Raw genomic sequence first — 22,188 nt, forward strand, 5'->3', positions numbered from 1 at the left:
TGGTGTCGGGAAGTGAATTTTTCCTCAATGATGTAAATTGGCCTATACCTCATGGTTTTTTGTTGCCTTCCCCTGGATCAACGCTGCGGAATAGCTGCAGTGCACAAGAAATAGGCTGAACTGGATGGACGCTTGTCTTTTTTCGGCCTTATAAACTATGTAAACTATGTAAACTATCACTCTCCCTACCTCTCTGATGCTCTCTCACACTCGTTATCACTCTCACTCTCTGTCTCTCTATCTCACTCTTTCTTACTCTCTAACACTCTTTATCACGCTCACACTTTCTCATACTCTTACACTCTCTATCACTCTCTAACAGTCTCACACACTTTCTCTGTCTCTAATGTTCTCTATCACTCTCCACTGTCTCACACTTTCAAACTCACATTCTCTCTTACACTCTCTATCACTCTCTCGTACAATCTGTCACACTTTCACTCCCTCTCACACTCTCTATGATTCTGACACTCACACTGTCTCTCACTCGCACTTTCTGACACTCTCACTCACTGTCTCTGTATCTCTCTCCGATCTCACTCTTAATCACATTATCACTCTCTCACAATATCACTCTCTCGCAATATCAATCTCTCACAATATGACTCTCTCACAATGTCACTCTCTCACACTATCACTGTCACACAATCACAATCTCACACTATCACTCTCTCACACTATCACTCTCTCACACTATCACTCTATCATACACTCACTCTCTCACACTTTCACTCTCTCACACTTTCACTCTCTCACACCTTCACTCTCTCACACTCACTCTCTCACACTTTCACTCTCTCACACTATCACTCTGTCACACTATCACTCTCTCACACTATCACTCTGTCACACTTTCACTCTCTCACACTTTCACTCTCTCACACAATCACTGTCGCACTTTCACTCTGTCGCACTTTCACTCTGTCGCACTTTCACTCTGTCGCACTTTCACTCTGTCGCACTTTCACTCTGTCGCACTTTCACTCTCTCACACTATCACTCTCTCACACTATCACTCTATCATTCTCTCACTCTCATGCTCTTTCTCTCTCACACTCCCACATTCTTTTTCTCTCTCACACTTTCATTCACTCTCTCTCACTCTCTCTCTTTCTGCCCCTTCTGCTTCATTCCTAATCCTCTCTCCATAGACTTCAGTAGGCAGCTGTAATCTGATCCCTCAGTGAGCTGGCAGGCAGTCTGTGTTGTTACCAGCAAGATAGCTTTTAGCAGTTTGCAGAATTAATGATCGGAAGGTTCAGGAGGCAGAAGAGGAAGAGAAGGTAGGAACTCAGAAAAATTACAGTTTCTTTTGTTTGCTTGTACTGTGATTAAGGCAAAGTTTCAATTGTTCCTGGGCTCCTCAACTTCTATGAACCTCCACCAACCTGTTCCAGTCCCCTGAGCAGTAAAACGAGGCTTAAATGTTAACAATCCCAGATATTCTCGAGCTGACAAAAAGTTGGATGTACCAAGTATGTAACAAGAGAGTCCACACTGATCGTGACCTAGTCCTGACATTACAATAATTTCAGGCTTCTACATTTGAGTTTCATCTCAGTAAAATTGATCCATTTTGTTGTACTTTTTAGGTGTCGCCTATCAATAACTTTTTTTATAGGACATACAGTGGGGAAAAAAGTATTTAGTCCGCCACCAATTGTGCAAGTTCTCCCACTTAAAAAGATGAGAGAGGTCTGTAATTGACATCATAGGTCGACCTCAACTATGAGAGACAAAATGAGAAAACAAATCCTGAAAATCACATTATCTGATTTGGAAAGAAATGTTTTTCACATTTTGGTGGAAAATAAGTATTTGGTCAATTACAAAAGTTCATCTCAATACTTTGTTAGATATTCTTTGTTGGCAATGACAGAGGTGAAACATTTTCTGTAATTCTTCACAAGGTTGGCCCACACTGTTGCTGGTATGTTGGCCCATTCCTCCATGCTGATCTCCTCTAGAGCAGTGATGTTTTGGGGCTGTCGCTGGACAACATGGACTTTCAACTCCCTCCAAAGGATTTCTATAGGGTTTAGATCTGGAGACTGGCTAGGCCACTCCAGGACCTTCAAATGCTTCTTACAAAGCCACTCCTTTGTTGCCCTGGCGGTGTGCTTGGGATCATTGTCATGCTGAAAGACCCAGCCACGTTTCATCTTCAATGCCCTTGCTGATGGAAGGAAGTTTGCACTAAAAATCTCACGATACATGGCCCCATTAATTCTTTCATGTACACGGATCAGTTGTCCTGGTCCCTTGGCCGAGAAACAGCCCCAAAGCATGATGTTGCCACCCCCATGCTTCACAGTATGTATGGTGTTCTTTGGATACAACTCGGCATTCTTTCTCCACCAAACACGATGAGTTGTGTTTCTACCAAACAGTTCTACTTTGGTTTCATCTGACCATATGACATTCTCCCAATACTCTTCTGGATCATCCAAATACTCTCTAGCAAACTTCAGATGGGCCCGGACATGTAATGGCTTAAGCAGGGGAACACATCTGGCACTGCAGGATCTGAGTCCCTGGCGGCGTAGTGTGTTACTGATGGTAACCTGTGTAACGTTGGTCCCAGCTCTCTGCAGGTCATTCACTAGGTCCCCCCCATGTGGTTCTGGGATTTTTGCTCACCGTTCTTGAGATCATTTTCACCCCATGGGGTGAGATCTTGTGTGGAGCCCCAGATCGAGGGAGATTATCAGTGGTCTTGTATGTCTTCCATTTTCTAATTATTGCTCCCACAGTTGATTTCTTCACACCAAGCTGCTTGCCTATTGCAGATTCAGTCTTCCCAGCCTGGTGCAGGGCTACAATTTTGTTTCTGGTGTCCTTCGACAGCTCTTTGGTCTTCACCATAGTGGAGTTTGGAGTGTGACTGTTTGAGGTTGCGGACAGGTGTCTTTTATACTGATAACAAGTTCAAACAGGTGCCAGTACTACAGGTAATGAGTGGAGGACAGAGGAGCCTCTTAAAGAAGAAGTTACAGGTCTGTGAGAGCCAGAAATCTTACTTGTTTGTAATTTACCAAATTATTATTTTCCACCAAAATTTGAAAAAAAAATCTTTCCAGATCAGACAATGTGATTTTCAGGATTTGTTTTCTCATTTTGTCTTTCGTAGTTGAGGTCGACCTATGATGTCAATTACAGGACTCTCTCATCTTTTTAAGTGGGAGAACTTGCACAATTGGTGGCTGACTAAATTCCTTTTTTCACCACTGTATGTCCAAGTTGCTTTGCAATATAAAAACTATTTTACATTCCTATGAGATGGTGGCCACATCTTTACCTCTATGATGCTTTTCGGTATTTCATACATTGATTTTGCCATTTATGAAGTTTAGAAATGTTTTTCCACAATTCAGTGGATTGATCTATTCATGCAATCAAGGACTTGTCTTTCCTTCCCCATGGACACATATTTATAACTTTAACGTCAATACATGAAGAGTCAGTCTCAAAGGCTCAAAGTTGAGGACAGTTGTTTTCTTGCAATGAGGACAAATTGGTACCTAAAATAGATTTTGGTCTTTTTCTTGGTCAACACTTTGGGAACTTCTGGAACCCATTAGACATGGTGAACTTTTTGATCGATATTTATGTAGCCAGACTTGAGAATACATAATTTTCAGGCAATCCTGTTACGATCTAAAATGTTTGAGGAGCCTGAGGAGCTTCTCTACCAAAACAAGTTGATGACTCTTCTGAAAGTTATTTTTCATCTTTTTGGTCAACACTAGAAGAAATTAGAAAGTAACGGACTTGTTTCTCTTCAGTTGCCCTATATGGAACCAAACATTTTATGCCAATGAAAGCAACATGTCAACCTTAAGCTTCTTTTTGTCATTATGGAGGGGTTGTCCCGATTGTCTTGTGTCACTTTACAAAACCACAACCTGACACTTGTAAAAACCTCCCTAATAAAGTTACCTTGGATTATGGGGAGCGGCGTGTTCGCAGGATTCTCGGAGGGACCACGTCATAGACACATTTTAATTTTGAACATAAAATGGAAACAGTAAAACGAATTCTTGTGCAGAAACACAATGAAATCGCCCCGTAGCCCCGGTCTCAGCTAATTAATCAGAACACCTGCAGTAGCTTTAACCACTGCTCTGGTAACAGAATAGAGAAGATTAGAGTTTCAAGCAACTGGTGGTCCCGGCTAATCTTTTTCAGGTGTAAAACACGGTGCGCAGGGAAAAGAACAGCAGGGCCGTCCCAGGGACACACCAGATAATTAGCCCGTTTACAGGAGCTCATTTTATATATTTGGGATTTACAAACATCCTCAAGGTAATAAAAGTCACTTTAACTCAGTAAAGTCGGGAGGATTTTCACCAAACAGAAAAGATACAAAATCCCAAATAATAAATTATACATTTTCCTAAAGCAAAAAGATTTCTATGTACATTTTTCTTTTTGGTTGATCGGCTATAAATTTGGTTCTTGGTCTCCATCTATCATCCGTTCAACTACGGTCGTCAGCTCATTTATAGGATCATTAACTGGGACTTTTACAAGACTGGATGTTTAGAAGTTTAGCTATTGGATATATTTTTGGAAATTTTTGGAACATGGAATGACAAAGACTGGGAACCATTGCTGTGGCCTCTATTATATGTTAGTCCAATGTATCAAATGATAATTGCTCTAAGATTCATTTCCAGATATTTAAGTATCTCAAGCCGGTACAACATGGTACAGGCTAATGGCTTTCCATGTATTAGGTGGACCTAACACATTGTACAGGAGGAGGTGAGCTGTGACATCACCTATTATGAATGGTGTATCCTGCGTTATGTACTGTATATAGAGGTGTTATCAGTCATTGTACAGGAGGGGGAGGAGGTGAGCTGTGTCATCACTTATTTTTGAATCATTGATCCTGTGTTATCTACTGCATATAGAGGTGTTATCAGTCACTGTACAGGAGTAGGAGGTGAGCTGTGACATCACTAAACTTTCACCACTGTCTCAGAATTGGTCAGATTGACCAATTAAGATGAATGTCAATGACAACATTCAAAAAGGAGGGAAGAGTGTGACATACAGAAGTAGTGCTGTTGCTTCCAAAGCATCCTGCAACTGTTACAAATAACAGAAGTACAGGAGACAGGAAGTGTTGTGCTTCAGAAGCATCCAGAAACTAGAGGGGTTAACACAGTCACAGGAGACAGGGAGTGTTTTAGCAGAGCCCCAGTAGGATTGTGGGGAACTTGTTATTGTAGTCTGGCTGAAGCTGAAGAGAAAGGTGGTGTGTTATCTGTATCTGACAGAAGGCAACTGAACAGGATTCAGATCAGGAGAGAAACTAAACACAGGTCAGATAAACTCCCTGAACTAACAATGCAGAGTATTATCGGGTAGGAAGATAAGAACTGGAAGCAATCGTGTCATAGGGATTTTCTCCCTCATCAAACCCTCCCCCCCTCCATCTCCATGCAGGATAAAGAATGCTGTGTACGATTGTGTCCTTGTGAAGGAAAAACCTGTGGTTGTGTATGCATAGAAGTGTGCTGCTCTAATCTGTGCTGAACTGTGCTACTGAAGAGACTGACGTTACTGTACCTACTTTAACCCCTTTAAAGCCCATGACGTACTATTCCGTACCTGTGCCCTGGGCTTTAAGAGCCTGGTACGGAATAATATTTCATGGCGATCGCGCCCGCACACAATCTGTGCGGGCGCGATCGCCGCCGGGTGTCAGCTGATTGTCACAGCTGACACCCGATACTATGTGCAGGGAGCGGTCCTGCACCGCTCCCGGCACATTAACACCTGCAATGCTGCGATCGAAGTCGATCGTAGCATTGCGGTGGCAAGGGGAGGTGATCGCAATACTCACCTCCTCTTCCGGCCTCCAGCGCTGTCTGCCGCGGCTTCCCGAATGTTGCCATGACAACATCCGGGTCACCACACAGCAGTAAGATAGTTTGGTCATGCGCAGTGCATGACGAAACGATCTTCTCCCTCTGCAGCGCTGACAGCCTGCATAGCACAGGGATGGTGCTCCATTCCTGTGCTATGCAGGCAATCAGAATAAAAAAATGTGAAAGTCCCATAAAGTCACCCAGAAAGTGAAAAAAATAAATAAAACAAAAATTGTAAAAATATTTAAAAAGAGAAAAAAATAATCCATCAAAAATAAAAATATAATGTACCCATCAATAAATATTATTCTGAAAAAAAAACAAAACAAAAAAAACAAAAGTACACATATTTGGTATCGCCGCATCCGGAACGACCTGACCTATAAAACTGTCCCACTAGTTAGCCCCTTCAGTGAACACGGTAAAAAAACAAAAACAAAGCAAAAAACAATGCTTTATCACTATACCGCCAAACAAAAAATGGAATAACACACGATCAAAAAGACGAATATAAATAAAAATTGTACCACTGAAAACGTCACATTGTCCCGCAAAAAACAAGCTGCCATACAGCTCCATCAGCCAAAAAATAAAAAAGTTCCAGCTCTCAGAATAAAGCGATGCAAAAAAATATTTTTTTCTATAAAATAGCTTTTATTGTGTAAAAGTGTCAAAACACAGAAAAATGATATAAATATGGTACCGCTGTAAACGAACTGACCCGAAGAATACAGCTGCCTTATCAATTTTTCCACACGCGTAACAGCATAAAAGAACAACAACAACAAAAAAACAATTCCTGAATTGTTTGTTTTTGTTTATTCTGCCTCCCAAAAATCGGAATAGAAAGCGATCAAAAAATGTCACGTGCCTGAAAATGGCACCAATAAAAACGTCAACTCATCCCGCAAAAAACAAGACATCACATGACTCTGTGGGACAAAATATGGAAAAATTATAGCTCTCAAAATATGGCGATGCAAAAACTAGATTTTACAAAAAATGCGTCTTTTAGTGTGTGACAGCTGTCAATCATAAAAACCCCATATGATTCTGGTATCACTGTGATCACACCGACCCGAAGAATAAGGTCGTCTAATCACTTATACCGCACTAGGAACGGCGTAAAAAATAAACTCTAGGGTTAGGGTTAGGGTTGTGCTAGGGTTAGGGTTGGGCTAGGGTTAGGGTTGTGTTAGGGTTGGGATTTTTTTCAAAAAGAAAAAAAAAAGATGACGATATGGCGACTAGTGTTCAGCGCAAGTGCTCGCTACTTGAGTTTTCATCGGGTACTTGGGTATGCACGGAGTATCGCGGGTGCTCAAGTCTCCGCCCCATATGATTCGCGGCCAAAAATTCCTCCGCGGTGTTTGCCTGCCATGCACGAGCGATCCCCGCATGTTTTTTTTTGGGGTATCTAATAACCGTGAAACATGTGGGTGGGGACTCGAGCATGTCACTCAAGCACACGCAATACTTGGTGCATACCTGAGTACCTGATGCAAACTCAAGTAGCGAGCACTTGCGCTCAAGACTAATGACAACTTATTTAATATGATGACCTAATGTTATCAAATTCTGTGTCGTACCTCTGGGTTCAAAATGTTCAATATACCCCTTGATAAAATCTTTGAGGGGTGTAGTTTCCAAAATGGGGTCACTTGTGGGGGGTTTACAATATTTAGGCACATCGGGGCTCTCCAAACGCGACATGGCGTCCGCTCTCGATTCCAGACGATTTTGCGTTCAAAAAGTCACACAGTGCTCCTTCACTCCTGAACCCTGCCGTGCGCTCAAACACTGTATTTTCCCCACATATGGGATATTGGCGTACTCAGGAGACATTGCACAAAAGTTTTGGGGTCCATTTTGTCCTCTTACCCTTGTGAAAATAAAAAAATTGGGGCTAAAACATCATTTTTGTGGAAAAAGTTAGATTTTTTTATTTTCGTGGCTCCATGTTATAAACTTCTGTAAAGGACTTGGGGGTTCAGGGTGCTCTCCACACATCTAGATAAGTTCCCTGAGGGGTCTAGTTTCCAAAATGGTATCACTCGTGGGGGTTTTCTACTGTTTAGGCACATCAGGGGCACATCCGCTAATTATTCAAGCAATTTTTTCATTCAAAAAGTCAAATGGCGTTCCTTCCCTTCCGAACCCTGCCGTGCGCCCAAGCAGTGGTTTTCCTCCACATATGGGGTATCTGCTTACTCAGTAGAAATTGCACAACAAACTGCATGGTGCAATTTCCCCTGTTACCCTTACGAAAATGCAAAATTGGGGGCTGAAAAACATTTTTGTGGGAAAAATGTGAAAATTGTATTTTTACAGCTCAATGTTATAAACTTCTGTGAAGCACCTGGGGGTTAAAGGTGCTCAACACACATCTAGATAAGTTCCCTGAGGGGTCTAGTTTCCAAAATGGTATCACTCGTGGGGGTTTTCTACTGTTTAGGCACATCAGGGGCACATCCGCTAATTATTCAAGCAATTTTTTCATTCAAAAAGTCAAATGGCGCTCCTTCCCTTCCGAACCCTGCCGTGCGCCCAAGCAGTGGTTTTCCTCCACATATGGGGTATCTGCTTACTCAGTAGAAATTGCACAACAAACTGCATGGTGCAATTTCCCCTGTTACCCTTACGAAAATGCAAAATTGGGGGCTGAAAAACATTTTTGTGGGAAAAATGTGAAAATTGTATTTTTACAGCTCAATGTTATAAACTTCTGTGAAGCACCTGGGGGTTAAAGGTGCTCAACACACATCTAGATAAGTTCCCTGAGGGGTCTAGTTTCCAAAATGGTGTCACTTGTGGGGGATTTCCACTGTTTAGGCACATCAGGGGCTCCCCAAACACAACATGGCGTCCGCTAATTATTCAAGCAAATTTTACAATCAAAAAGTCAAATGGCGCTCCTTCCCTTTCGAATCCTGCTGCACACCCAAACATACGGGGTAACTGTGTGCTCAGGGGAAATTGCACAACAAATTTTTGGGTCCATTTTTTCCTGTTACCCCTGCAAAAATAAAAAAAAAATGGGTTTAAAATAACATTTTCGTGAAAAAAGTTAATTGTTAATTTTTTTCTTCCACATTCCAAAAATTCCTGTCAAACACCTGAAGGGTTAATAAACTTCTTGAATGTGGTTTTGAGCACCTTGAGGGGTGCAATTTTTAGAATGGTGTCACTTTTGGGTATTTTCTGTCATAAAGACCCCTCAAAGTGACTTCAAATATGATGTGGTCCCTAAAAATGGTTTGGTAAATTTTGTTGGAAAAATGAGAAATCGCTGGTCAACTTTTAACCCTTATAGCTCCCTAATAAAAAAAAAATTTGGTTCCAAAATTGTGCTGATGTAAAGTAGACATGTGGGAAATGTTATTTATTAACTCTTTTGTGTGACATATCTCTCTGATTTAAGGGCATAAAAATTAAAATTTTGAAAATTGCAAAATTTTCTAAATTTTTGCCAAATTTTCATTTTTTCACAAATAAACGCAAGTGATATCGAAGAAATTTTACCACTATCATGAAGTACAATATGTCACGAAAAAACAATCTCAGAATGAGGGGGATCCGTTGAGGCGTTCCAGAGTAATTACCTCATAAAGTGACAGTGGTCAGAATTGTAAAAATTGGCCTGGTCATTAACGTGCAAACCACCTTGAGTTGTAAAGGGGTTAATAGACTGTACTGTGGTGAAGCCTGTTGCTTCAAAGAGTTAAATGATACTGACCATACTTGAATAAACTCCACTGTTAAACTGTTGAAAAAGACTCTTGTCAGATGTGTCTGGTCAGCAATTGGATCTATCGTGTGCCTGAGAGAAGCGGCAGCCTATGGTCGCCCTGAGTAACGGTTCCCCCAGGATTCCAAAGAATTCATGAAACCAGTCTCGCCCTATCTGAACTTAGGCGGCGTGCTTGTGGCGCCCCTGAGGGTTCGACCGCCACAGGGATGCTGCACTTCTCTAATGGAGTGTAGTGTTCCTCCTCTGAGGTAAGAACAGTGCGATGGTCAGGACCCTTCCTTCACATCCAACACCACACTTCTCCCACCAGAGGGCGCTAGAATGCACTAGGTGCTGCCCTCCTGGTTACCGCGAGACTGGGGAACCATTAGACAGGGGAACCATTCAGTGGGTGAGGGTGGAGGACTCACATTTTAGTGACACTTTAAATTTCATATTTAATAATAAAGCCATTTTGGTTCTCGGTCTTTGTATTGTGATCTCCCTCCCTGAGCGTGGATCCTGTGTGGGCCTGCAGAGGACGGAGACACGGCCCTCGTACCTTAGCCTTGGGTCGAGGGGCAGGCTGCAGATAATGAATGTCTCAGGCCGGTCAGGGACCATGACCAAGAAGGCCCGGAGCTCAGGAGTGTAGCTCCACAGCAAATGGATCCCAGAGAGGATGCAGACAGAGCGGTGTACGCCACCTGTCCTCGCCACCTGATATACTCAGAGGGAGTCCGACTGCAAGAGGGGTACCGGCCCCCGACACCCGACCTTGCTACTCAACGTCCTGGTCGGGAAAGCCCGGTAGGCCCTGAGGATCCCACCGGGTGACGGAAGGAGCGGAGATGCCACCCATGCCCTTTTTCTGAGAGGAGTTCAGAGGGAGACCCGGCCTATCTACACACACACAGACAGGAAAGTACCCGGTCAGCAGTCTAGGAACACTCTGGTGCGGGGTCCTGATTGAACGCTGGACTTACTCGGAGGTTGTCGGACCCCTTCGTCTCTGGTGACCGCAGAACTCCGCGAGGAGCAGGGAGTCGCCGTCCTACTGCCATCTCTTTCGTGAGTAAAGCGTTGGAAGTTCACCCCTATGGCCTCCGGACTCTTTATTCTGCATTACACCCCACTACGCAGAACCAGGCCTCCTATACTACTTCCCCCGTCATCCTGTCCCTCTGCCCTGAGGCCTTGCTTCACCTGTGGGGAGTAGTAACAACTACGGCTGCCATAACACCATGCCTCAGCGGACTGCCGCGGTGCTGGTGGCCTTCACCAGGTGCCACAGGTGGCGTAGTCGAGATCAGCCACTCAACCCGGATAAGCCCGTACCATCTCTTTTTGCTTTAGTGTGACGACCCTGGGCACAGGTCGGGTCCGGGCCACGGCTGCACCCCATCTCTACATCAAAGGACCCGACCCGAGTCCCCCATCTCCCAGGGTAAGGGCTTACAGAGGACGCACGTGAGTCACACAGACTTGGCGTAGTCAGCAGGATCGGGTGCCCGCAGCAAAGGAAGGAATTACCCATTGCTACCGGGTACTGTGTGCCTTACACCTTGGACTGTCGTTTTCACTTAAAATGGCGCCCGCCCAAGAAGAACAGGCGCCATAGTACTGTGGAAAGATGGCCTTCTGACACCTCCCATCGTGGGTTGGGCTCCTGTTTGGCACCAAAAGTGTGGACCGCCCCTTCCATCAGAGACTGTCCGCGGGGTAATGCCCATCAAACTGGATGGGCTGAACGAAGGCGGGCCTGTCAGCATGCCGCCCAGGAACCGCCCCGAAAGAGGAGGAAGAAGAAAAGCAACAAGGTGCGGCCATTGCAGTCGGAGGTTGGCAATCTTCGGGAGCAGACATGGACGCTTCTGGAGCGCAACCTACGGAGCCTTCCGAACCCGGTCCAGGTCCATCCCCCAGCAGGGAGCGAGGCGGCAAGATCCTAACAGCGGGAGATTTAGAGTTTCTCTACCAGGAAGCCCCGGGTCTTGTGCGGAGACAGAAAGAGGCCCAGGAGGCGGCGACGGCTGCGTGGCGGGAAGAAATGCTGCTGCGCATCCGGGCCCGCCGCCAAGGAGCTGAAGCTCAGGGAGACGTGGTGACAGAGGTCGTGAGTGACCTAGAGGCGGGTGAGTGTGCAACCCTTGCCCCGGCTACTGAGCCTACCGTTCCCATACTGGACCTCAAGACCGAATATCTCCTGCCCGGCGCGGTCACCTGGCAGCAGGTCTTTGCCCCGGAGCTGCAAGCTTCAGCCATAGGCGGAGACCTGCGCTGCCGCCCAACTCCCAAATCGGAAGTGCATGAGGCTGCTGGGGTGTCCACCGACCCCAACCCGGACTGGTCCACACTTGCAGAGGAGCCGCAGCAACCCCTAATGATACCGCTACCCGCACCAACAGTCACCTGGCCGGAGGCTGAGGAGTGGGCCTGGGACAACCAGGGGGGGGGACCTGATGGGCTTCCCCCGGGAGACCCCGGCTGAAGCGCAGAGGAGGAGTGATCAGTACTGTGAGCAGATCCTCCAACTCACACGGGAGCAACGCCAGAGGGAGGTCCGCTTCGAGCGCCTCGAGGTGCTGGCCAAAGCTGCCAAGTCCCGGGCCCGACAGGAAGAGGCAACCAGTCCAAGTCCCCGTGTGGAAGGGCAAGTCGTCCGCTTCCACCATGAGGCGGGATGGGGGTTGATAAGGAGTCCCCAATACCAAGACGACTTTTTGTCAGCAGGCGGGACGTCGAGCTGTGTTTGAAGAAGGGACACCCTGGCCGGAACCTCTCCCCGGGTGATGTAGTTACCTACTCTCGCCACCATGGGGTGCGGGGGTGGTACGCCCTGGATGTCCACAAGGTGTCCGGGAGTGATGCCCCCTCGCGCTCAGCCTCAGAGGACCGGTCAGCCTCCATTGGGAGGAACCAGCCTTTTCCCAGGAGGGAACCCGAGATTTAAGCAGCCCCGGAGGCAATAACCTGTTAAAAGTTATTATGTTGACGTTTATGTTTTGATTTTCTATCCCCGGTTTCTAGAGACATTGGTCCCTGCGGACTTGCAGCAGAAAGACTCCTTTCTTGTACATAGTTTGCATCTCTTTAGGTGCTCATTATTGGTTTTATGTAAAACCGCGTATATATTTCTACCTCAGACCTCAGAAGAAAAACCTGTCTGGGTGGCTCTCCTGGAGGTCCAACTCAGGATCTTCATGCCCTGCAGCCACCCCAGGGCCCATGTTGGGGGTTTGGGACAGGTCCCTCGCACTTCTGAGCTGACTCTTCGTCCTTGCACTTTAACCAGTCTGTCTGCATATGAATGTCTCTGGAAAATGCTAGCACTTTTATAATTTTATACTTTTATACCTTTGTACTCTTTTTTTATGTATGCTGTTAGTAACGTTTAAGAAGATGTGCCTCCCATAAAGGGAAGATGGTTTATTGTTATATAAAAAGAAAACTTTCCTAGGTCTTACTCTTTTGCAGCCCGTGGACGTGCTGTGTTTCACCAGGGGGGAATGTGGCGCCCCTGAGGGTTCGACCACCACAGAGATGCTGCACTTCTCCAATGGAGTGTAGTGTTCCTCCTCTGAGGTAAGAACAGTGCGATGGTCAGGACCCTTCCTTCACATCCAACACCACACTTCTCCCACCAGAGGGGGCTAGAATGCACTAGGTGCTGCCCTCCTGGTTACCGGGAGACTGGGGAACCATTAGACAGGGAAACCATTCAGTGGGTGAGGGTGGAGGACTCACATTTTAGTGACACTTTAAATTTTATATTTAATAATAAAGCCATTTTGGTTCTCGGTCTTTGTATTGTGATCTCCCTCCCTGAGCGCGGATCCTGTGTGGGCCTGCAGAGGACGGAGACACGGCCCTCGTACCTTAGCCTTCGGTCGAGGGGCAGGCTGCAGATAATGAATGTCTCAGCCCGGTCAGGGACCATGACCAAGAAGGCCCGGAGCTCAGGAGTGTAGCTCCACAGCAAATGGATCCCAGGGAGGATGCAGACGGAGCGTTGTACGCCACCTGTCCTCGCCACCTGATATACTCAGAGGGAGTCCGGCTGCAAGAGGGGTACCGGCCCCCGACACCCGACCTTGCTACTCTACGTCCTGGTCGGGAAAGCCCGGTAGGCCCTGAGGATCCCACCGGGTGACGGAAGGAGCGGAGATGCCACCCGTGCCCTTTTTCTGAGAGGAGTTCAGAGGGAGACCCGGCCTATCTACACACACAAAGACAGGAAAGTAGCCGGTCTGCAGTCTAGGAACACTCTGGTGCGGGGTCCTGATTGAACGCTGGACTTACTCGGAGGTTGTCGGACCCCTTCGTCTCTGGTGACCGCAGAACTCCGCGAGGAGCAGGGAGTCGCCTTCCTACTGCCATCTCTTTCGTGAGTAAAGCCTTGGAAGTTCACCCCTATGGCCTCCGGACTCTTTATTCTGCATTACACCGCACTACGCAGAACCAGGCCTCCTATACTACTACCCCCGTCATCCTGCCCCTCTGCCCTGAGGCCTTGCTCCGCCTGTGGGGAGTAGTAACAACTATGGCTGCCAGAACACCATGCCTCGGCGGACTGCAGCAGCGCTGGTGACCTTCACCAGGTGCCACAGGTGGCGTAGTCGAGATCAGCCACTCAACCCGGATAAGCCCATACCATCTCTTTTTGTTTTAGTGTGACGACCCTGGGCATGGGTCGGGTTCGGGCCACGGCTGCACCCCATCTCTACATCAAAGGACCCGACCCGAGTCCCCCATCTCCCAGGGTAAGGGCTTGCAGAGGACGCACATGAGTCACACATGCGTGTAACATGGGTCCTGTGCTATCAGCTGTATATAGAGGTGTTATCAGTCATTGTAATTCTCCTTCAGATTATATGGAAGTTGCTGTAAACGCTTCCTAAAAGGACAGGAAGTTAGAATCTAAAATAGCCACAATCTCCAGTGTGAAAATTGCAAGATTACAAATTTTTTTTTTTAAATAAAAATTGTGATATGAAATAGAAAAAAATCCCCCCCAAAATTAAAAGAAACATTTAACACACAACCCTACTTTAGGACAAATAAACTGAAAAGACAATAAGCACAATAGGGTCTTATCTGTGGATAAAGTAGAACTAGGGATGAGCGAGTATACTCGTTACTATTCGATACTCGCCGAATAGTACTGTACTCGGGCTACTCGTTACTCCCCGAGTTTCCTTGTGATTACTCGCTAGGAGTAACGAGTACAATGTAAGTTAATGGGAAATGCGAGTGAGCCGAGTAAGTGTCTGCTGGAGCCTATAAAGTGGTCTGGGGGCTGAGGAAAAGGCTGAAATGGGTGCATGATTGTTTAAAAGCCGGCAGTAAAAAGCCGCCAGCTTTCAAATCACTCAGCCCCATACTCGCTTCCCCGCAGCCTCCCATCCCAATCCTAAGTTAGGACCGGGTGGGGAGTGAAGCACCAGTGAGTGGGGAGCGAAGTACCCGGGCAGGGAAGCCCGCAGTGAAAAGACTTCACCGCCAGCTTTCCCATTCTGTCTTTTCACTGCCGGCTTTCCCGCCGGTTATTTCAAATGAACAGCTGAGGTATCAGGTGATGCCAATCAGTTGTTCATTTGAAGTAGCCGCGGTGCCCTCAGAGGGTTCATGTGAGTTCATACTTGACAGCATGAACTCACATCAACTTTCCCACGGCCGCACAGCTCAGCTGCATCTCTAGTACAGATTCTCTACCAGAGATGTAGCTGAGCTAAAGAAGAAGACTCCATTGGACTACGTCGGACGGAAGATAATTTTTTTAATAAAGATGGAGGATGGAGATTCTAAATTTTTTTTTGTTTTATTTCTAATAAAAAATGTATTTCTGTGTTGTGTTTTTTTTTTTTATATTTCACTTAGAAATTCATGGTGGTCATGTCTAATATTGGCGTGACCCCATGAATTTCAGGCTTAGGGCCAGCAGATAATACAAAGCTGGCCCTAACCCCTTTATTAACCATTGAGCCACCGCACGAGGGCCCTGGATGAGTTGGGTACAGCGCCAGAAGATGGCGCTTCTATGAACGCGCCATTTTCTGGGGTGGCTGCGGACTGCAATTTGCAGCCGGGGGGCCCGGAAAGCTTGGGCCACCCTGCGCTGTGGATTCCAGCCCCCAGCTGCTTAGTTGTACCTGGCTGGACACAAAAATAGCGCGAAGCCCAATGTCAAATTTTTTAAAATTATTTCATGAAATTCATGAAATAATTAAAAAAAGGGCTTCCCTGTATTTTTGTTTCCAGCCAGGTACAAATAGACATCTAGGGATTGGGGGCAGCTCGTTCCTGGATGCTGTACCTGGCTGGACACAAAAATATGGCGAAGGCCACATCAAATTTTTGGTGAAAAATTCATTAAAATTTAAAAAAAAAACACATTTAGGGACTGCATCTTTATTATCCCCTCCACTTGAGGGGTTAAAAAAGATGCAGTCCCTAAATTATTATTTATTTTTTTATTTTTTAATTAATTTTTCCCAAAAATGTTGACGTGGGCTTCGCCATATTTTTGTATGCCAGCCAGGTACAGCATCCAGGAACGGGCTGCCCCAAACCCCCAGCTGACTCTTTGTACCTGGCTGGAAACAACAATATAGGGAAGCCCTTTTTTTTATTATTTCATGAATTTCATGAAATAATTTAAAAAAAAAAAATGTGGGGCTTCGCCCTATTTTTGTGTCCAGCCAGGTACAGCTAAGCAGCTGGGGGCTGGAATCTGCAGCGCAGGGAGGCCCAAGCTTTCTGGGCCCCCCCCCCGTTGCGAATTGCAGTCCGCAGCCACCCCAGAAAATGGCGCGTTCATAGAAGCGCCATCTTCTGGCGCTGTACCCAACTCATCCAGGGCCCTGGTGCTGTGGCTCACTGGGTAATAAAGGGGCTAGGGCCAGCTTTGTATTATCAGCTGGCTCTAAGCCCAAAATTCATGGGGTCACGCCAATATTAGACAAGACTGCCATGAATTTCTAGTGAAGTATTTAAAAAAAAACACAACACAGAAGAAAAAAAATTTTATTAGAAAAATAAAAAACACTTAGAATCTCCATCTTTATAAAAAAAAATTATCTTCCGTCTGACATAGTGCAATGGAGTCTTCTTCTTTAGCTCAGCTACATCTCTGGTAGAGAATCACTGGTACCAGAGATGCAGCTGAGCTGTGCGGCCGTGGGAAAGTTGATGTGAGTTCATGCAGTCAAGCATGAACTCACATGAACCCTCTGAGGGCACCGCGGCTACTTCAAATGAACAACTGATCGGCATCAGCGGATACCTCAGCTGTTCATTTGAAATAACCGGCGGGAAAGCCGGCAGTGAATAGACTTCACCGCCGGCTTTCCCTTTCGGTGCTGCGCTCCCCGCTCCCTGGTGTGCGCTCCCATCTGCCCCGCCGCCTCCCATCCCCATCCTAAGTTAGGACCGGGCGGGGAGCGTACATCAGGGAGCAGGGAGCGTACATCAGAGAGCGGGGAGCGCAGCACTGAACGGGAAAGGCGGCGGTGAAGTCTTTTCACTGCCGGCTTCCCCACCCGGGTCCTTCGCTCCCCGCTCCCTGGTGCTTCGCTCCCCGCCCAGTCCTAACTTAGGATCGGGATGGGAGGTGGCGGGGGAGCGGAGGATCGGGATGGGAGGCTGCGGGGAAGCGGCTTTTTACCGCCGGCTTTTAATCAATCATGCACCCATTTCAGCCTTTTCCTCAGCCCCCAGAACGCTTTATAGGCTCCAGCAGACAATTACTCGGCTTACTCACTTTTCCCATTGACTTACATGGGACTCGCTACTTGTAACGAGTACCCGAGTATTGGGACCTACTCGTTACGAGTATAGCAAGTCCGATTATTTCACTACTCGCTCATCCCTAAGTAGAACGTATAAGCAAAGTGCTCACCTGGGGAGGCTGTGACCACAACCGCTTAATGGCTTCTGGAGGTGCTGCAGACCCACGGCTAGGAGAATCTTCAGAGGTTTCAAGTAAATGGGTTAAATTCTGCGCTGCCGGAGAAACAAGCACCGCATAATTTAACCTCTTTGCTTTCTCTTCCGCTGAGAATTGTGTGTGACTGCTGCAGCCGATCATTGCTCAGGTGGTCATGTGTGATTTTCCCAAAAAGTAACTGATTCATCATCACCTCTGCAGCTGTTTTTTGCGTAGTTTTGTGTGTTTTGAGCTTTTTTTTTGTGTGTGCACCCAATTCATTATTGTATTTGTGCCTTTTTTTAAGGGAATTCTACACGTACTCGCCTGTAGTTTTTTTCTCCGATTTGTGGTCAAATTGTAGCGATTCCAGATGTTTTCACCTGATTCATCAATTGCAACTTTTTAAAAAGTCTCAAAAATTGTTTTTATTTTACTCCAGTCACCTCTGGTGTGTTTTCAAGTACGCCAAAATTTGGTGCACTTTTTGCAACTTTTGGCACCAGACACAAAGAAAAACAATTTTTAACTTTGTGCCAAATTCATGAATCACATGCACTATTTTGGTGAATTTGGCACCAAATCGGAAACTAATACCGCTAGCCAAAAGAGAAAAGTAACTTTAAAAACATATGCAAATGATGAATCGGGGCCACAATCTTCTGAAAATCACTGATGGAGACCTACAATTTAGCCGTCATCTAAGAACTCATTCAGACGTCTGTGCAAATCGGCTTGAGATCGGACCGCACGGACTAACGAGACAGCTTCACGTATTTCTATGGGTCGGGAGATCCGCACCCAGTAGGTACATTGTGGTCCAATCTTGAACCGATTTGCACTGATGTTTGAATGACCCATCATCTGCATTTTTTATAGACATTTTCCTTTTTTGGCTTGTGGTATTAATTGTAGTTTTTGTCACTAAATTCATCTAAATGATGCATGAGATTCATGAATTTGGAGTAAAAAAATTGACTTTTTTCCTGTACTGCATCGCGTTTAGCAAGAAAAGTTGCACAAATTGCGCCAAATTATGTGCTTGAAAATACATCAGTGAGGGGCACTGGAGTGAAATTGCGCCAATTTTTGGCACTTTTTAAAAAGTCGCAATTGATGAATCAGGAAAGATCTGGAATCGCTAAAATCCCGCCACAAACTGCAAAAAGATTAACAGGTGAGCACGTATGAAATAGACTTAAGAAAGGCGCAAATAGAATAATGAATTGAGTGCAAACAAAAAAAGGTGCAAAACACACAAAACTAGACAAAAAAAAAGAGGCGCAAAGGCGGAGAAGAAAGAAAAATCACAAGACTTTGCCCAAGGTGTTAAAATGTAATATTGCTCCTCTGACCCAGGCTTGGAGATAATTGGGGACGTAGCTGTAGGGGTGCAGACGTTGCACCCGGCTGCTATGCCACAGTACCACATCAGTGGGGTGCCCTGCTACAAATTTAGCATTGGGTGATCTAAACCACAGTGACAACCAGAGCAGATTTTGGTTCGGAGCAGTCGTCACCTCCCTTGTTCCATATTAATCGAGAAGTTTTTGTAGCCCAGGTGGTTCCAGAAAGACTAGACAAAGTTTTTCTTCTAATTCTCACCCCCAAACTTCATGAGGAGCCATAAATAGGGTATTTTTGGCAGATTTTTGCATTACTTGTTGCGTGTTGATTGTATCTCTGTATCCCGGATTTAACATCCAATGTGTCGAGTCTGAATTTTCCCCCTGTACACAATGACTTTCTTCCAGCTTTTTAAATCGCCTCCCGCGGAGACCCTGACAATATAAAGTTGTTGAAAATTCCGACTATATGTGTTTGAAATGATGTATCCGGCTGTTCTGCGTGGGCCGGTGGCTCCTTGCTGGTTTTAATATTGTAATTTCTGAAGTGCGGTGAACTGTGGATCTGCATAAACAGCCATGTAAATCTGTTTGGATTATGTAGCTCAACCAAGGAAACAAAAATAACAATAATTTGAAATTTTTTAGTTGTAAAATGAGTAAAAATATTTCAGAAGCGTTGAATTGGCACGGCCCCAGAACACCGGTCGTGTCATACGGAGAGTCAGTGATTAATACTGTATGCAAACAAATGAAAATAATATATTACAAAGATGCAAAACAATGTGAGATGTGGAGGCGACGGCGAGGAGGTCATTGTGCAGCGCAGTCATGCTGTTCACGAGAAACATTTCTCGAGATTGCATATAGGGAAATGATGAGGGCTTGTGTGCGCCTCTAGTTGTATATACAGTGGGGAAAATAAGTATTTGATACTCTGCCGATTTTGCAAGTTTTCCCACCTACAAAGAATGGAGAGGTCTGTAATTTTTATTGTAGTTACATTTCACCTGTGAGAGACAGAATCTAAAAATAAAATATAGAAAATCACATTGTATGATTTTTACATAATTAATTTGCATTTTATTGCATGATTTAAGTATTTGATCACCTACTAACCAGCAAGAATTACGGCTCTCACAGACCTGTTAGTTTTTCTTTAAGAAGCCCTCCTACTCTGCACTCATTACCTGTATTATTTGCCCCTGTTTGAACTCGTTACCTGTATAAAAGACACCTGTCCACACAATCAATCACACTCCAACCTCTCCACCATGGTCAAGACCAAAGAGTTGTCTAAGGACACCAGGGACAAAATTGTAGACCTGCACAAGGCTGGGATGGGCTACAGGACAATAGGCAAGCAGCTTGGTGAGAAGGCAACAACTGTTGGCACAATTATTAGAAAATGGAGGAAACACAAGATGAATGTCAATCTTCCGCAGTCTGGGGCTCCATGCAAGATCTCACCTTGTGGGGTAAGGATGATTCTGAGAAAGGTCAGGAATCAGATCAGAACTACACGGGAGGATCTGGTCAATGACCTGAAGAGAGCTGGGACCACAGTCTCAAACATTACAGTTAGTAACACACTACACCATCATGGATTAAAATCCTGCAGGCAACGCAAGGTCCCCCTGCTCACGCCAGCACAAGTCCAGGCCCATTTGAAGTTCACCAATGACCATCTGGATTATCCAGAGGAGTAATGGGAGAAGGTCATGTGGTCAGATGAGATCAAAATAGAACTTTTTGGTATCACCTCCACTCTCCGTGTTTGGAGGAAGAAGAAGGATGAGTACAACCCCAAGAACACTGTCCCAACTGTGAAGCATGGTGGGGAAAACATCATACTTTGAGGGTGCTTTTCTGCAAAGGGGACAGGACGACTGCAGCATATTGAAGGAAGGATAGATGGGGTCATGTATCGCTAGATTTTGGCCAATAACCTCTTTCTCTCAGTAAGGGCATTGAAGATGGGTCGTGGCTGGGTTTTCCGCATGACAATGACCCGAAACACACAGCCAGGGGAACTAAGGAGTGGCTCCGTAAGAAGTATTTCAAGGTCCTGCAGTGGCCTAGCCAGTCTCCAGACCTGAACCCAATGGAAAATCTTTGGAGGGAACAGAAACTCAATGTTGCACTGAGACAGCTCCGAAACCTGAAAGATCTGGAGAAAATCTGTATGGAGGAGGGGGCCAAAATCCTCGCTGCAGTGTGTGCAAACCTGGTCAAGAACTACAGGAATCGTCTGACCTCTGTAATTGTAACAAAGGTTTCTGCACCAAATATTAACTTCTGTTTTTCTATTGTATCAAATACTTATTTCATGCAAAAAAATGCAAATTAATTATGTAAAAATCATACAATGTGATTTTCTGGTTTATATTTTTAGATTCTGTCTCTCACAGGTGAAGTGACCTACGAAAAAATTACAGACCTCTCCATTCTGTGTAGGTGGGAAAACTTGTAAAATCAGCAGAGTATCAAATACTTATTTTCCCCACTTTACATTTGGCAAGTACAGGAGTCATACGTGAGGCCAAGCATCCTTCTTCATTGGTCCAGAAACCATCTTTGGAGACTTGGAATGAAAAGAATCCTCTAGATTTACAGAAAAAAAAATTTGCTAAATTATTTTTGCAAAATTTTTCAAAATTGTTCACATTTATACAAAAATCTAAAAAAAAAAAATGACAAAGGACCCCAACGAGGTCCATAATGCATTTAAGCTGGATGTTGCCACCAGGGCTGCCATCAGGGCATTAATGCCTTACTGGCATATGGGGCCCGTTTAGCAGAGGGGCCCGGACCGAGTTCCCCCTTTGCTGCTCATCGGGCCCCAGAGGCAAGATTTTGCCAGTTCAGTTGAAATTTATTGCCATGCTTGAAGCTTCCTGCACGGCAATAGTTAACAGCCACCAGCCAATCCCAAGCTGGTAGCTGATGTCAGTACGCTTGTCGCCGGGCGTATGACTTCACTGTCATGCATCGGTGACTATGTCTCGGATGATCGGATGATGGGAGATCCCGGCGCCGTTGGACTGCGGCATGGTATGGAGAATTTATTTTTTTTTTACTTTTCTTGTAAAGCCGCACTATGGGGGCAGAATGGAAACACATGGGGACAGAATGGAGACACATGAGGGCACAATGGAGACACATGGGGGCACAATGGAGAGACATGGGGACACAATGGAGAGACATGGGGCCAGTGGATTCTTGACGATGATTATTGATGGCAAATTCTACCAGCGGCAAGTAGAATGCCAAATCCTCCTGATTTTCAGAGACGAAACACCT

The sequence above is a fragment of the Phyllobates terribilis genome, unplaced genomic scaffold (assembly GCF_046119375.1).
Source record: "Phyllobates terribilis strain yellow unplaced genomic scaffold, ASM4611937v1 Scaffold_7__3_contigs__length_470593459, whole genome shotgun sequence".
Taxonomy (NCBI): domain Eukaryota; kingdom Metazoa; phylum Chordata; class Amphibia; order Anura; family Dendrobatidae; genus Phyllobates; species Phyllobates terribilis.